Genomic DNA, 13,392 nt, shown 5'->3' with positions numbered 1-13,392 from the left:
ATAAATAAATAAATAAAAAGAAACTGACCCAATAGTCCCATAGATAGATTTTTGTGTGTGTGTGTAGACATAGAAACCGACCCTTCTGGTCTTAAGGCTTGAAATTTATATTTATTTTATCTGAGTTTCTTCCTCAGGAAAGGACTCCCAAGTCTCTCAAAAAGTATCAAAGAACTGAAACTCACCAGATCATCTCATCCAGATGAGACACCAGGCCCATCATTCATCATGATTGCTTCCTTAGGCCTCCAGAGTTCCTGTTTTCCTACACATTGTTACATTTCTTCCCTACTATATTAACACCTAATATTAGTTGGTGAGGAGAAGTATCTGAGACTGAGCTCCCATTTGCTCAGCTGCAGCACCTGATTAAAGCCTTCTTCCTTGGCAATACTTGCCTTCTCAGTCATTGGCTTTCTCTGCAGTGAGCAGCAGGACCTAGAACAAACCCCTGGTTGTTCCGTAACACTTCGATTTCCAAACAGACCATTGAATAAACATTCAGTATGAATTTGCAGAATTAATACATAATATGAAGCCAAAATCTTTTCAGAATATTATAGAACAGGATAGGCACTAGGTGATGAGAACTTCGCTAGGACAGGTACTGCATCTCGATGTATATATCGTCACCTTGAGGTGGGATAGAGATCAAATCTAGTAGACAACATTATATTGAGTCCTAATTACAACTTGAATGATACCTACAGTAATGTAAAATTTTCAGATTAATTTAGTTTCAACATTACTTTTTAGATTCTCTTCCAAAAGTAGAGTGACAATAGTTGCCTGATCTATACAAAAGTGATTCTAGGCTATACAAGTATTTTTTCCACATATAATGTAGGTGTGGAAAGTTTAGTCTCCTATATAAGTGGTCTCTCCAAAGTGTGGCACACATTCCCCAATTTTATTCCACTGAGGAGTAGGAATAAATTATATTTCTGCTATTCTAAATAAAATAGAAAGAATGAGCCTTTACAAGTATTTATATTACAGATTTACTCTAATACCCTCATGTAGTCTCTATATAAGAAAACTTGATGTGTCTTAAGCATAGTGCCTAGTACAGATTTTGTGTTCTGTAAATTGTGCTTAGTTTAATATGCAATACAGTGTAGCTTTTATTATTTTTGTAAAAATATAGTTATTTTTATAATAGTAAATAACGTTCTTAAAAGAGAATAGGCATGAAGCAATAATCTTATTCCATACTGTTTTTACTATCCATTTCATTCAAAACCTTCACTCACAAATCATTTACTGAGAACTCATCATGAGTCAGATGCTCCTCTCACAGTGTATCAAGAAACAAAATCCCTAAAATTTCTTTCTTAAAGAAGTTACATTCTAGCAAGAAGAGTTTCATCAATAAACATATGTATTAGTAAATTATATGTAGCATAAAAATAGTAATAAAACTATGGAATATATGAAAATGAAGAGCAGAGTAGGAACAATAATTGGAAGTGAAACTGGTGGGGTCAAATAGGTTGCAATAGAAAATCTGGTGGTGTTTTCTTGCTGCTTTGGTTGACACCATTTACTATATTCAAAATCATGATCATTACCTTGCTAAGTTTTCTTAAATACTAAGAACTATCTTAATAAGAACTCAGTTCTGTATTTCCATCCATCTGTAGAGAAGAAAACAACTGCTTTTACTATTGAATTTTTGAGCTCCTTAAATGAGATATATGTTGGTTGAATTGACCTAATCAACTACCCCTTTTAAGTAGTGTTGAAAACCTCATATTCCATAATCAACTTTGTGAGAGAATAAACAGGGACAGGCTGGGTTATACATTAAAAAAGGATAAACTTTCCATCAACTTAATAATTACACAACTTATAATGATAAAACTGAATTTCCCATCAACTTAATTATACAATAAGCAGAAAATAAGTTACTATTTAGTGAACATTCATTTTGTGTAGGCATATTATGCACTTTAAGTAATTTATTTCATTAATTCTTCAGAATTGCCATGTGGTAATTATAATCCTTTTACAATTGAGGAAATCAGGTTTCAAGGAAGTGAAGGAACTGTCTAGAGTTATACTTAGATTAACAGGGCTGAAACGTAAATCCAGCCTATCTGACTCCAAAGTTAATGGCCTTTTCACGACAGCTTCAAATATTCTTTGTCTTCTACATTCTTCTTTCAATTCTAATAGCAACTGAAATAGTTCTAAACAGAATGGAAGCCTGATCTTGATATATCTGTACTATTCTCATTTTCACACTTTAGGTTCTTATGTAGGACAAAGATAAAAATTCAATTTTTCTTGAATTTTTGCAACAGTTGAGTCATTTTTATATGTGAAGAATACTTTCCTAAAATAAGAAACAAGTGCCCATTTCTTTCATTACTCTTTTGTGGTGTCACAGACTTGCTAATTAGCTCTCTCTCCCAACTCCTGTGACATTTTACTCTGACTTAGGTCACAGTGACTCACACATGAAAGTCAGTGATTGCAATGGTGATGCCCAAAAAGGATAGTCAATGATGAAATACGATAGTATTTTTTCCTAACAGTTGAATAATATAATGTTATCTGCATTAATTTTCCAGTGCTATTATCTTTAGAATGAATCACCTGTCAAGGTCCATATGTTAAAATTGGCTCTTTTACTGCAAGCTACTACATTCATTTATAATTAATCTTACTAAATGTGGGGTAAAAGGATCAAAAGTTGTATTATACTAGTAATCATATGCCTTGTTTGCAACAAAAAAAATAGTATAAATTGTTATTTATTCCAGGCATTGTGTGTGTATGCATGCATTTGTGTGTACTTTCATTTTATTCTTACACTCACACAAAAGATTTTAGTGATGAAGGAAAAGCAAAAACAGGGTTACTGACCTATATACCTAGAGATACTAAGTTACATGGCTGGAAATCAGACCTACGTTTTCACACTATAAATACATAATCTACTACACTATCTCCTTTCTGGTAGTAGCGTAAACTTCCTAGCATTTAGTCAAAGTGACTATTTCTTCAATATGCTTTTTTTTTTCAAAGATAACTTAATATGGTTCCACTAGACATGTGGTTTTCAAAGTACGTTCTCCAGACTTCTAGGCATTTCAGAGAAACTTTCAGGGAACTGTTTTGTCACAACAATTTTCATAATAACACTAACACATTATTTGTCTTTCTCACTGTACTAGTATTTACACTAATTGTACAAAAGCAATGGTGGAAAAATGATTGGTGCCTTAGGCAGTAGCATCAAACTATATGATCACTGCACTCCTTACCTCTACACACTTAACAGTAAAAATAGTATCAATAAGCAATAAATCAATAAACTGCTAGCTAACCAAACAAACAAAAGCTACTTATAAGTTGCATACATTGATAAAGCAAGAAAAATGTATCATGTCAACTACTGACTCTTTAGCACTTACTTTTAACATTCTATGGGAAAAATGGATAGTGTACAGGAAGCACATCTGCTGCAAGCCAGAGCACAATATTATTCCCCAATAAAGAACTTGTATGATTGTTTTGAGTTGTGAAATGAACTAGCTGCTTTTTTCATGCAATATCATTTTTATTTGAAATAATGACTGAGAGTCAAACAATTATTCAGATTTGGGTAATCAGCTAAAATGTTCTTGAGAACAAATGAAGTAAACCTGTCATTTCCCACACACAAAAACTGACAATGACTAAGGATAAAATTCCAGCTTCTGAGAAAAAGCTGTAATTTGGAAAAATTATCTTTGTCATAATGAATTTGACAGTTTCCTAAGACAAAGTACAAAAATTTCAGATATCAGATTCCACATCTTACCTAATTTTTAAGAAAGCACTACTGAGAAAGTTGTTGAATTTTGGTGTAGTATAAAAGTGTAACATCCATCATGTTCTAAAAAAGGCTATCAAAATATGTATTTATTTTTTAAGTATGTATCTGTGTGTCTGGATTTTTTTTTCATGTTGCAGGACTTTCCCTTAGTTTAGCTAAAGATAGGGTCCTTGTCCATCCCACATCCATGAAAATTTAGGCTCACAGACAATTGGAGGGGGTGAGTAAAGCAGGGTTCTGTTGGGTGAAAAAGAAGAAAACATGGAAACAGGGACTGTCACAAGGCCAGAGTGTCTCTGCTAGAGCATTTTCCGCCTACAGTTTCAGTACAGGATTCCACACAGGAAGAGAAAGGGCCAGGCTCCTCCCCACTGTAAATGCTGTAAACTTCCCGAGTCTCCACCTCAGTGGGCGGGCTGGTTGGAGTTTCTCCAGGGATCCCCTCCCACCTGGCTGTCTCAATGCCCACTGTGAAGAAGTATATCTAACTGCCTTTAGATTAAGAATAAGGATGAAGACCATATTAAGTGCTTCCTGCTGACAGGGGGCACTGTTTTGGGGAAATGGCAGTCAGAGCTCCCTCAGAGGCCCAGCAGAAGAGGCCATCGTCAGAGGCTCTGGTTGCATGACCATTTGGAGTTTGATGGCCTGAAGTAAAGAACAGTCAAACCAAGTCACTAGAAAACATATATCAAAATGCAACAAAGGCAGGGGTAAGGACAGCTCAAAAATTCTGAGGCCTTTTACCAGTTTGCACAGGGAGAAGGGAGGGCAAAATCCCACCTGGATGAAAAAACTTTACCCTTTTGCTAGCATGTTGGGCTTCTGGGAGTCCCTTCCCCTGAGCCCAATCCTAAGCCAGCCAGTTTAAGGTTTGGGAAATTAACTCCGTCTAGTTTGGAGAATGCATCTGAGGAGAGTGTCCTGTTAGTACAGACACATAATTGCCATCAGTGAAGAGAGGACAGAGGAGAAGAAAGGAAAAAAACAAGGTGTTTTTTCAAAGGAGTCCCAGGGGTCCTGGATGCATTCTAAAGGAGTACAGAGTGAAGATGAATGGCTACTCATACAGTAAGAGGGGAGCAGACATCCCTGGTTCCCTTCTCTTCCTAGCAGATACCTGGGGGGTACATGACAGAGAGGGGGAAGAGCGTCCTCTTTCCCTTCTTCTGTCCTTGCATCCCCGAGTCCCAGTGACCTTGGCAGGTACCACCGTGAGTGCCAAAGCAGCTTGTACCCATCAAACATGGGGGCCTAGAGACTAGGCATTATCAGCTTTCACCTAAATCTCCTTCCCACCTACTGTCAGTAGCCTTGGAGTTTCCTAGACCCCATTTATACCATGGATACTAGCGTGGCCTTTATCCATGAAACAGGAAGCTTGGGCTTGGCTTAATAGCCAAGAACCAGCCACGCTCACCTGTCCTGTGCCTTTTAACCTCTGTTGTCATTTGCCTCTGGATTCCTCAGATCTAGTTTTTTTTCCTAGGGCTTTGATCCAAAGCTTGGAATTGAGTTTTGGACAAAGTTATGTCTCAGGGGGGTTGCACAGATGGCTTATCATAAGCCAAATACTAAGATGAAACCGTGGAACTGAATTCTCCTCTAACAAGGGAGAGAAAAGGATGTCTTGTGACACACCCAGCTAACTGGTGGCTATAGTTATGCTTGCTAGGATTTGGGTACATGGTACTCGTCTTTGGTTAGTTCCCTTTGTTTTACTTTCCCAAAAAGGAAACCTACTTTCCCAGAAAGGCACCCAATTTATTCCCATTGAGAGGTGACAGCGTGCTGGCAGTCCTCACAGCCCTCACTCGCTCTCAGCACCTCCTCTGCCTGGGCTCCCACTTTGGCCGCACTTGAGGAGCCCTTCAGCCCACCGCTGCACTGTGGGAGCCTCTTTCTGGGCTGGTCAAGGACAGAGCCGGCTCCCTCAGCTTGCAGGGAGGTGTGGAGGGAGAGGCGCAAGTGGGAACCGGGGCTGCATGCACAGCTTGCAGGCCAGCTGGAGTTCTGGGTGGGCATGGGCTTGGCGGGCCCACACTCAGAGCAGCCGGCCAGCCCTGCCAGCCCCGGGCAATGAGGGGCTTAGCACCTGGGCCAGCGGCTGCGGAGGGTGTACTGGGTCCCCCAGCAGTGCCAGCCCATCTGCGCTGAGCTCGATTTCTCACCAGGCCTTAGCTGCCTTCCCCACGGGGCAGGGCTGGGGACCTGCAGCCCGCCATGCCTGAGCCTCCCACCCCCTCCATGGGCTCCTGTGCGGCCTGAGCCTCCCCGATGAGCACCACCCCCTGCTCCACAGCGCCCAGTCCCATCAACCACCCAAGGGCTGAGGAGTGTGGGCACACAGCACCGGGACTGGCAGGCAGCTCCACCTGCAGCTCCGGTGCGGGATCCACTGGGTGAAGCCAGCTGGGCTCCTGAGTCTGGTGGGGCCTTGGAGAACCTTTATGTCTAGCTCAGGGATTGTAAATACACCAATCGGCACTTTGTAGCTAGCTCAAGGTTTGTAAACACACCAATCAGCACCCTGTGTCTAGCTCAGGGTTTGTGAATGCACCAATCGACACTCTGTATCTAGCTACTCTGGTGGGGCCTTGGAGAACCTTTGTGTCGACACTCTGTATCTAGTTAATCTAGTGGGGACGTGGAGAACCTTTGCGTCTAGCTCAGGGATTGTAAACGCACCAATCAGCACCCTGTCAAAACAGACCACTCAGCTCTACCAATCAGCAGGATGTGGGTGGGGCCAGATAAGAGAATAAAAGCAGGCTGCCCCAGCCAGCAGTGGCAACCGGCTGGGGTCCCCTTCCACACTGTGGAAGCTTTGTTCTTTCGCTCTTTGCAATAAATCTTGCTACTGCTCACTCTTTGGGTACACACTGCCTTTATGAGCTGTAACACTCACTGTGAAGGTCTGCAGCTTCACTCCTGAAGCCAGCGAGACCACGAGCCCACCAGGAGGAACGAACAACTCCAGACGTGCCGCCTTAAGAGCTGTAATGCTCACTGCGAAGGTCTGCAGCTTCACTCCTGAGCCAGCGAGACCACGAACCCACCAGAAGGAAGAAACTCCAAACACATCTGGACATCACAAGGAACAAACTCCAGACACACCGCCTTTAAGAACTGTAACACTCACCGCGAGGGTCCGCAGCTTCATTTTTAAGTCAGTGAGACCAACAACCCACCAATTCTGGACATACCATCACCTGGCAGGATGTGCAGGATAATCACTCAGAACTAGAATATTAATCCAGATTTTTACATTACACATCCCTCTTGTTCTTTCTGAGCTGCAGCCAGAGACTGCTGGTTGGCTCACAGGAACAAGCAGGGTTCATCTAAAATGTAGGCAAAAACTTAACTATTGAGTTTAAAATTTAATGACAGCCAGGCGTGGTGGCTCACACCTATAATCCCAGCACTTTGGGAGGCTGAGGTGGGCAGATCACCTGAGGTTGGGAGTTCGAGACCAGCCTGACCAACATGGAGAAACCCTGTCTTTACTAAAAATACAAAATCAGCTGGGCATGGTTGAACATGCCTATAATCCCAGCTACTTGGGAGGCTGAGGCAGGAGAATCACTTGAACCTGGGAGGCGGAGGTTGCAGTGAGCCGAGATTGCGCCATTGTACTCCAGCCTGGGCAATAAGAGCAAAACTGCATCTCAAAAAAGATAAATAAATAAAAATTAATGACAAATGTGTAAGTTTTGAAACAGTTTCTCTCTCAAGTCCTGATTTTTGTTTAAAAAATAATCATCATAAGACTGAGTTGTTTGCAAAATAGACTTTAGTCTTATACTTGGCCTGGTTATTGGTATGAAATGCAGCAAGAGTAACTATTTCTACATAGGCCTTTTTGATTGGCTCTGATGGAAGTTTGTCCCATAAAGAATATCAGATAAGACCCTTTAAAGCTGAACCTAACCATAGGTTTCTATTCTCAAACACCTGTGAGTTGGGTGATTCTCTCCTTTTAAGGTCCCAAGATAAACTTGGAGCTCCTAGACCTGTTAGAAAGTGAGCGGAAATCCCACCACTGCACTCCAGCCTGGGCAACAGAGTAAGACTCTGTCTCAAAAAAAAAAAAAAAAGAGAAAGTGACATTATTTACTGACCACAGGACAGGAACCCTGTACAGGGATTGTGTAGATGAGAGTATGAGGCCAGTTTCCCCATTGGCTTTTTATTGGTTCTGCAAGTTGAGATTGACTCCCCAAAGGGAAGCATACCCTTCCAGTCAAAGCCTTGGTAAAATAACCATTTTCCCCAATTGTGTCCTGTTGCAAAAGAAAAATGGATACTTATTGCACTGATGCAAAGACCTATATTACCATAAAATTAAGAATACTCACAGATAGGTTCTAAATTCTGGAGGAACCAGGCAGAGAGAAACAAACATGCTCCAAATTTTGATTACAGGAGTATAACTTGCTTAATTATTAAAGGTCATAAATAGTTGAAAATAAGTTTCTCTGATGCTAAAAAACAAGGATAAGCAATATTACAAGCAAAGGTTAAAAAGATTGCTTCAGCTTTCTGAGTTCAGTCCATTTAAACTTATTTTGCTTGACATTTGTGAACATTTGAGCTTTTTATTAGTCCTGTACATTTTCATTTATTAAAAAGTTACAATCTCCAAAGTTATCAGAAGTCTGTATTTCAGAGTACCTGTTAAAGTTCTACAGCTTATTACATACCATGTTTTGAAAAGAATTAAAATAAGACAATCGTCCATGAAGAGCAACATGTCCAGGGTAATTACAGTTAGAAACACAATTGACAAAGAAGCTGGGTTATCTCCATGGTTTACAACAACATAACAAAAACCTTAATTATGATTGATAGCATATATTCAGAGATTAGAACTTTAGAAATCCCACACAATTTTGGAACATATATCAGCATTATTCATCAAGATATAACCTAAAGCAGATTGAAACATCATTTTGGCAATCCCATGTACCTAAACATGTCAAATAATCTGTTTACCTCTCTTTTCTAAACACTTCAGGGGCCCTCTGAAGTATTAGAAAAGCCAGATGCCAGAGAAGACAATGTTGAAACTGAAGTTTGATTTTGAGAATCACTTGATATTATGATATATAATTCCAGATTACCATACATTATTTATTTTGCCAAAATGATGGCTCAGACATTTTAAAGAAGCAAAAACCTTTTATAACCCTTTATAAATTATGCCAAAGAGCAGATTAGAGTTTTAAGAATACCTTGTTGTGCTTTTATTTCAACGCTCAATTTACCAGAAAACCACATAATACCCTTTTCTGAATTTAGTCTATATGTTCACACAGAGAACCTCTTCTGCAAGATTCCCACAATTCTTCCACCACTTCTTTGAACCTTCAGCTTTTTCCTGATTTAACTCAAAACCATCCTTTAACCCTAGGTAAAAGTTTATTTTCTATGCCTTCTTATAACCTTTTACTAAAAAACACATTTTACTGTTTTTATACACCTTGCATGCAAACCTGTTTCTCATAGATTCAATTAACTCCTAGCAATTGTTAACTTTAAGGTAAAACTTGGTAAGTTGCTTTAATTGTGTGCTAACTGCAGCCAAGATTTGCCTTCTTAAGAGTGTGGTTAGTTTCCTATGTCTTCAGGCCTTACTATTTGTGAAGCCAGCAAGTCAGAGTTCTCAAAATCCAAAAAGGAGTTTGTAACCTTAAAACATTTAGAAAACCTGGGCTCTGACCTGCATAATTAAGCCCACTATTTACATTTTAGTGACATCTGCATTTTACCAATACTCTTTAAGGCTATTTTATTTCTCAAAGATTAAAGTCAGGTGAACTGAAAGGTACTGCAGCTTTTATCTTTCCTTAAAGAAAATACTTGATCCAAGCACTTTTCTTTAGGCCAAATTAATTAGAACTCATTTTACAGACATCACACACAGTACACACACAGACAGGCAGAAGAAAACCCAGTCACTGGGTGGGGCCCTTTAAGCGACAGGGCTAAGAGAACAAGCAGATATCAAACAGAAAGAAACTTATTCCTTAAAGGAGGATTGCTAAACCAAGTCTTGCCACCTCACCGGGAGTTACAAGCCATGCTCCCAGGATGCAAAACAAGATGGAGGCTTAGAAGTTTGTTAGAAACCATACAGACATGCAAACCACACCAGATTGGCCACAACCCAAGACCAGCCCCGCAAATCCTTTTTTACAATTAAAGCTTTACAGAACATATAAACGGTGATCGTTGGGGGGCCTGGCCTAGTAAAGGGGAAAAACTTTAAAGGTTAACTGTTGACAGGGAGGAGAAGAGGAAAGAAAAAAAAAAAGTTTAAAAATGCCTGGGGAAAAACCTCTTATTCTTATGCAAGTCATTCCTCCACCAGGGAGAAAAGTTTAATTACCGTCTGATGGAGCTGAATCTCTTGGCCAGGGAAGGAGAAGGCTCTAGCGGTTCACAGGGGAAAGCACCAGCCAGCAGCCCCGGGTGCCTTAGGTCAGGAAACCAAGCCCAGCAGCGAGTCCGGGGTGAAGGGGAGCTGCTGCTCACAAGTTGGTCTTGAAAAGGGAAAGAAAAGGCCATGAAAAGGCCCAGGAGCGATGGGGGCTGGGGGAATGGTTTCCCCCATCTTCAGAAGTCCGAGGATGAAAAGGCTTAGAAGCAACAGTGAGAGGTTTTGAGTTCTCATTTTACTAACAGCTTCTCCAGCCCCATGTTGGGCACCAAAAATGTTGCAGGACTTTCCCTTATTTCAGCTAAAGATAGGGTCCTTGGCCATCCCACGGCCACAAAATTTTAGGCTTGCAGATGGCTGGATAGCTTGAGTAAAGCTGGGTTTTATTGGGTGAAAAAGAAGAAAAGGGGGACACAAGTATTCTTGAAAGGCCAGAGTCCCTCCGCTAAAGCACTTCCCACTGGCAGCTTAAATCCCAGATTCCACACAGGAAGAGAAAGGGCCAAGCTCCTCCCTGCTGCAAAAGTTGTTAACTTCCCAAGGCTCCACCTCAGTGAAGGTTGGAGTTTCTCCAGGCACCCCCTCCCACCTGACTGTCTCATTCATATACTGCAACTACTGCAGCATGATTCAATGGATTGAAACTGGAAGTACCTGTAAGAATTCATCTGTCTTCAATGAACCAGATATTAAAGTGTTTTCCATAAAAGTAAAAATCATAGTCACTCTTTTTGTTAATTTTTTGGAAAATATATTAACAAATATATTGCGTATGTTAGCATGCAATATGTTTTTACTTAAAAATAGACATTGTTACACTAAGTTTTAATTTTCTGTATGGTAAACATTGATAGATGAAACCCACATAAACAAAGTCTGCAGGCCCTCAATATTTTTTAAGGTAATTTTAAACTTTTATTTCTGAAAAGCAATGCAAAGCCCAAGGTAGTAAGCTAAGAATTTACTAACAAAATTTAAGCTCCCTACTAATATCTTAAAAATCCACACAATAGGCTAGGCGCGGTGGCTCACGCCTGTAATCCCAGCACTTTGGGAGGCCGAGACGGGTAGATCACGAGGTCAGGAGATCGAGACCATCCTGGCTAACACGGTGAAACCCCGTCTCTACTACAAATACAAAAAATTAGCCGGGCGTAGCGGCCGGCGCCTGTAGTCCCAGCTGCTCGAGAGGCTGAGGCAGGAAAATGGCGTGAACCTGGGGGGCGGAGCCTGCAGTGAGCCCAGATCGCGCTGCTGCACTCCAGCCTGGGCAACAAAGCGAGACTCTGACACACACACACACAAAATATCCCACACAATAAAAATATCAGTAACCATCTACCTTAACAAAGTGATCTAGAAAGGTTAACTATAAAAGAAATAGAGAAACAAATATTACTGGAGAATGGAATCTATCAGGAACGTATTCTGTTGGTGCAAAGTAGTTGCAGTTCTTGCCACCGCCACAATTACTTTTGCACCAACCTAATAAGTTTTTACTGAATAAGAACACGTGAATAAAATAAACACAAAATGGGATTAGAAAAAAGTTAATATTCATTTATAACTTTAGAAAAAGCAAGATTCAATGAAAGAATATTTTATTAATACAATATAGGATATATATGTAAAAACAATCAAACTATATGTATGTGGAAAAAATTAATGGCTATGTCATTAAGTTAAGGAATCCTAAAAGAGTGCTGACAGTTTAATATTTCTGAACGTGATAGCCAATGGAGTAAGACAAAATATGTATGTCAGATTTAGAAAGGAAAAACTAAATATATTAGTCTGTTTTCACAGTGCTATAAAGAACTGCCTGAGACTGGACTATTTTGAAGGGAAAGAGGTTTAACTGACTCACAGTTCTGCATGGCTGGGTAGACCTCAGGAAACTTACAATCATGGCAGAAGTCAAAGGGATAAGCGAGGAACCTTTTTCACAACGCTGCGGGAGGAACTACCAAACACTTTTAAAACCATCACATCTCTTGAGAACTCACTCACTATCCCAAGAACAGCACAGGGGAAGCTGCTCCCATGATTCAATTACCTCCACCTGGTCTCTCCCTTGACCCCCCCACCCCCCGACACGTGGAGATTATAGAGAGTAAGCGGATTACAATTCAAGATGAGATTTTGGCTGGGACACAGCCAAACTATATCACCAAATTATCATTTAGTGAGAAAAAAATCAAAGAAATTGACAAAAATTATTTTTAAATAAATTTAAAATACTCACCAATAGAGACAAGAAAAAAAGCTAAAATTTTTAATAATTTTATATGCACTAGTGAATGAAGAAAAAATTTTTTGAAATTTATAAAAGAGAAAAATTATCATCTACCTAGGAAATGATTATTTTTAGAGAATTTCATGGGGTTATTGGTTATAAAATATTATACACAAAATCAAAACACTTTCCATATACTTGTAATAATTAGGTATTAAACATTATGACAGAAATTCCCAGGTAAATCACATAGCTTGAACACGCTTACCTCCACGCCCTGTCAAAACGGAAGTAATTTAATTGTTTACTGCATTAATTTACAAGGACCGAGGAAATGGGATTGGTGAGAGATGAGAGCAAAGAAAATGATAGTTTTAGAACCTGGAGAGCAGGTGGATCAGATAAGAAAAAAATAAGTGCTTCTGGGAGAAGCCAAGAAACAAGCCCGGAGGCTGTATGAGTTCGGTCAGGAATGAGGCCTCAGGTGCCACTGAAGGTGAAATGGCAGGTGGAGATGATAATAGGTCTCACTGAATTTCCATTCTTAAAAAAAAAAAAAAAAAGGCAAAGCCTGGAATTCCCGGCCCCTCCTCCTATGTGTGAGAAAAGTCCCTAATATGAAAAAGGGAACCCTGAGAAAGCAAAGTAGAAGCAGGGAGGTAAAATCATGTCGAAAGGCAATATGATTAATATCCTGAGAGACTTTTTTTTAAAAAGAGATATTGTATTCTTAAAACAAAAGGATAACATTCAAAAAGACTAATGGAGTTGGGCACCGTGGCTCCAGCCTCTACTCCTGCACTTTGGGACTTTGAGAGACCAAGGCAGTAGGATCACTTGAGGCCAGGAGTTCAAGACCAGCCTGGGCAAGGTAGTATGACCCCA

Source organism: Pan paniscus, chromosome 9 (assembly GCF_029289425.2).
Source record: "Pan paniscus chromosome 9, NHGRI_mPanPan1-v2.0_pri, whole genome shotgun sequence".
Classification (NCBI taxonomy): domain Eukaryota; kingdom Metazoa; phylum Chordata; class Mammalia; order Primates; family Hominidae; genus Pan; species Pan paniscus.
The sequence above is the reverse complement of the archived record's forward strand: the minus strand, read 5'-3'. Positions refer to the sequence as shown.